We start from the raw sequence: 5610 nt of genomic DNA on the forward strand, positions 1-5610 counted from the left end.
CTTTCATCGTTGGCTTTCCGTTTCAAACGGAATACACCAAATTTATTAAGTGTTATTTTTATTCGTTATCCGCCATTTCCTTTTAAATCATACTGGATAGTATATGAAACTGAGTTAGAAAAAAGCTTGTTGAATGAGGGGTCTATAAAACTTGTAAAGTGAACGGTTTTTTTTTTTTTTTGGGGGGGGGGGGGGGTTCCGTGATAGCCTTCTGCATATATCAGGGAATATCTACACCACGTCCTTTCCAAAACAACGTTACAACAATGTATAGGGAAAAAAGAATAAAATATTTCGTATTTGTATTGATATAAAACATAAATATAAGTAACAAAGAAATGCGACAGATACCAAAATGTTATTAAAACTCACAAGTCGAAAACAAAGTGACAATGCCATTCCATAAACAAAACAATAAAAATCGATCAAAAGACATGATATAAAAGTACACAAAATATAATTCAGGAAATCAAAGACGTAGCTACACGAACACTATAAATACAACGGGTGATTGGAAGCTTCGGATCTTGCTCCACATGTGACACTCGAAACAGAATATGAAATTTTGAAATTGACATAACTTGCTTATAAAAAAGGATAAACAAGGATGTTAAAGGTACATGTATATACATCGCATATATTAAGAAAATAAACAGTATAAAGAACAACACTTAAAAATAAAGCAAGACGAAAACGAAACCATCGAAAACAAAACTTGGAGTTATCTCAGGTGCTCTGGAAGGGTAAGCAGATCCTGCTACACATGTAGCACACGTGTCTCTAATGTAAGAAAAAACCCGATGATAAGTCTAGTTCACATTCGAGGAAAAAGGACGGGTTGGGGTTATGACGTTTGGAACATATCCATGAGGCCTCATTATTTGGAATACAGATATTCCATAACAGCCAAGAAACTCATGATGCCGTCCGTACAATATCCGAGGGCATGATGTATAAGATTTGAATGCCTTTTTTATTTATCTTATAGGGTTGTTAAATTGGTGGTCGTTACACAAAAAAGCAACCAATTCGTAAATGTATATTTGATTTCATGTACCTAGAACTAATAGGGAGATCCAATTCCGACACAACACGTTCATATATAAATGTACACTTTCACTTTTGTCTCTTGACCTTTAATCTATACACTCCAATGTCGTAACATATAAAGATAGCCCGTTTCGAAAATGGATCTAAAAGTTCTAAGTACGTATTGATAAATATAACTGCATGGTTTCTCTAATGTTTGATGTTGATGAGTATTATTAAGAACTGTTCCCTTATTGGTTTTACTTGTTTGTGTACGTCTTTGTTTGAACACTTAATTACTGGTAAGGTTTATTCTCCTATCATTTTTATATAAAGGTTGCTTTCCTATGTATTGATTGAAACCGTATCTATACTGTGCGCTCTTTCTGGACCCACTTAAAAGTACACTTGTTATTAATTATTATGGATAGCATTTAATTTAGAGTTCATATTCGTCTAAAGTTTATCATTAAGAAGCTGTGATATGATTATTAATTAGACCACTCTTCACCGATTTACGATTTACGATTCACCAGAGACAAAATTACATTAAAAATGACATATGAAAATATACGAAAAACCGTCCCTATTGTCGTAAATTTTGTGTGGATTTTCCGGTTTAAAACTGAAACATCTACATCTAGGAAAGGACAGTTGCTACAATTTACATTTGATTTATTTAAAATAATTTTCTTTTGGGTAAATGTCGGCAGCATATTTAGAAAATTATTGATTATTTAACGAAAAAACATCACCAAGATAATGGTAAGTGTTGTTGAATTTATCAACCAATTTAGACGGGTCTTTACTGAGTATGGTCATAACGTTTGATACATAACATTACAAAAACAAGTCTGCTATGAAAGGAGCGTAACGAGTGCCCATATGAATGCCTACAACTTGTCGATAAACTTTGTTGCCGAAACATTCATACATTTTATCTAGGAGAAAATAAAAACCTTCAAACATTTCATCACAGCTTCAGTAAATATATCTAGCATATTAACCTTTCTCATTAGAGTTACAGCAAATATATTTGCATTTAGATTTACCAAACGACTATTTATTTGAATAGGAAAAACTGTTGTCTGATAAGATTGTGTGGAACTGTAGTTTAAAGATTTGTAAAGTCAAAACTGTCAACTGAATCAAAAGAACCATCACAAGCATATAATATATCTTAAACACCCAGAGTTGTTTGCATTTCAAAAATAGTTTACTAGTTAAATAAATTCTACTATTTTCTAATATTTTATAAGAACAGTTTATGATACATTTCTTGATAGTAGTTAAGGAAACAGTTTATTATACATTTCTTGATAGTAGTTAAGGAACTAGCTCAAAGCACTGAAATGTTAGATGTTGAACACAAACTATAGGCCGATATGAAATGATATTTTTCTGGCCTTTTGTGTAGTTTATGTAGTTCATACACAGACGGGCCCTTCAAATGTTCAGCAGAGGCATTAAGCTGTGTTATGGTTATAATATGTTTGTTTACTACATAACTCTATGTGGATAAACTCAACATATAAACCAGGATTCAATTATGTATTTACGCCAGACGCGCGTTTCGTCTACAAAAGACTCATAAATGACGCTCGGACCAAAATTCCTAAAACGTTTTACTAAGGCTAAGGTAATCTATTCCTAAAGTAGAAAAGCCCTAGTATTTCAAATTATCAACAGGATGCATGTAGATGAGCTGAAAATTTTATTCTAAAGAACGTCGGTGAAATATTTACGGCATGCCGCAACTACATTATTGGCTTCTTTGTCGGCTGGTTCACATTCAAGTTTTGATTGGTTTGTTTCATCATTAAATATCAAATAAAGCTGGATTTTTTCTCACGTTAAATGTTAGAAAGTGACTTCTGTTCGATGATTTGCAACGTACAAGTAATTAAAAAAACTACTTTAAAATTTCATCTTCTGATAAAACTTGTATATTTTGTTTGGCTCGTTAGAATGACAAAAATTATAAAGCTTATCAGTATTTGATTAAAATATGTTCATTTTATCATGTTTTATCGTAGTTTGTCCTCAAAGTCGTTATGTAAATTTATCGCTTACAATTATCTTCATTCTGATGATTAACATTCAGTTGTATATTCATTCTATTTGTATTTAAAAAAAAACAATTGTAAACTGTTGTAGGTATCTTATTACAGAGTCTAGTGTTGGTTGAAAACCGGTAAGAGCTATCACTATTTGAACAAAAGCTTCACCAAGAGAGTTCGGATATAGTTTTTTTAAAGTATTTTGTAACCTTAGTTTCAGTATATTTTCAAAATCTAAAAACTGAAATAGACATCAATACCAAATGACAAGTATAAAAAAAAGTTGCCGACGTCTTTACGCTAAATCAATAACATATGCACTGATTGATATTTGAGTCTGGTAAAGTATGACTAATTTACAGTGCACACTCTAACTATATAACTTTCATCTGTATTTGAACATTTGTACATCTTCTACTTTCGTATGTAGTTTGGTCTTTAAAGGTATAATATGTTATTTTCCCGATCGTAGAATACATTCGACACTGTTAAATCATAGAATGGCCTGCGTTTCTCAGACTGAATCTCTATTGATAGATATTTAAGCCTAGTGAAACATGATTTATTTATATTGTAATAGATTATGAATAGCTTTGAGTAGTCTTATTTCAGTACTTTGTGTCTATTGTTTTTGTATTTAATATTGCCTCGTATCGATTTGTTGAGTTATACACCAATCGCACCTGATTTTGATTGTTCTTATATTGAGCTTTAACACCACTACTACAGGTAAAGGAATATATTGGGCTCACAAACTTTCTTTACCCCTCCACTTTCTTTATATGTCTGTTCAATGTCAGAAGTCTGTTATTCACTCTATTGTGGTTGACGTATGAACATTTTTGTTTTTTCTGAATTTTATTGTTACCTTAGTGTGTCAGTTTTGTATTATTTTTTAATTGTTATAAAATACATCAAATGACATAATTTCAAACCTGATCTTAACCAGTATCAAATTTTTAGAAACTTATCTGTGACACAATTTTTGTGGCGTTGATTCAGCTGCGAGCAAGACATTTCGTGGTTCTGTTGTGTTATTTTTGTGTGCTCTCCTATGTTGTTGTACGTGTTTGTTTTTATTCTGTGTATTTCTCTTTGCTAAATGGTCTTGCTTTTATTTGTACTGTACTTCTGTCATGTGATGTTGTCATTTTAGTGTTATATTCAACATTGCCATAAAAGCGAGAGGTTTGGCTAGCCAACAAACCAGGTTCAACTTACCATTTTTTTTCTTAAAATGTCCTGTATCAAGTCAGGCAAATGGCAGTTGTTATCTCATAGTTCGTTTCTCTGCGTGTTGCATTGTCGTTAGTTTTTTGTTCACTTAATAACATGTTTCTGTTATGTCTTTGTTTTCCTCTTAAAATTGATGTGTTTATTTCGGTTTTAGTTTGTAATTCCGATTTGTTTTCTCTCAATCGATATACGACTTTCTAACAGCGGTATACTACTGTTTATTTGGCATTTGGATTATTTCCATTTCGATGTCGCAGCCTTTTCTATATGTTATTGGTGTTTTCTCTCAATCGATTTATGACTTTCGAACAGCGGTATACTACTGTTTAGTTGGCATTTGAATTATTTCCATTTCGATGTCGGAGCCATTATTATATGTTATTGGTTTTTTTTTCTTTTTTCTTGGTCTCATTGGCAATCATACCACATCTCCCGTTAATATTCTAACCGGTATTTTTTTCAAGACAAAAAAGGTAAATGGCGACTTTTGATGTTACTTACGTAACAAACAGTATCACAATTTTAATATTTAGTCATGTTAATGTAACATAAAGAAGTTATTTCTTCTCCAATTTTGTGTTGTAAAATCTTTAGAAAATGTATGTTCCTTAACTGTACGAAGGTAATTAGCCTCACTCATTATTTAAAAAATGTAAAAAATTCTAAATGTCCCGTTCCTGCGAAAAATTCACAACATGATAAATTACCATCTGTAAGGTACCTTACCTGTTGTTTGTGAACTACGTACATCACGACTAATCTAATTCCCATTATTGAAAAGGAATCCCCGCCGTTATTTTGACATGTTACGCAGTATATGCATTGTACGTGTATTGGAATTTACTGTACAGCGTCGCATTTGGTTTTAACACTTCTGTTGTTAAGTGGAGTATTTGACATATTAATTATTTCGTCCTTTTTCTTGTCTTTAGAGATATTTTTGGTAAATGTTGTCTTTTAATCGGGAGATCAATCACAACAGTAAAAATACGTTTGGTCATCTTGGAAAGAATGTACCGATTAGTGGTAGATTGAATGAACACCAAAAACACAAAACGACAGTATTCATTTGGATAATGAATTAGAATATCAAACAAGCTGACACACATTGGTTTTTTTATTTTATCTAATGTAGATACGTTATGTAATTATCGTAGTTAGTCCAAAAATGAAACATTTGTTATGAAAAGTTTTCATCTAGTGTGTAATTTAAAAGATAAACAACGCGTTGGTAAGAAATTTTCAAAAAAAAACAAATAATGTCAAGTTGTCTGTTTCAGGAGTC

This window comes from Mytilus galloprovincialis, chromosome 11 (assembly GCF_965363235.1).
Source record: "Mytilus galloprovincialis chromosome 11, xbMytGall1.hap1.1, whole genome shotgun sequence".
Lineage (NCBI taxonomy): Eukaryota > Metazoa > Mollusca > Bivalvia > Mytilida > Mytilidae > Mytilus > Mytilus galloprovincialis.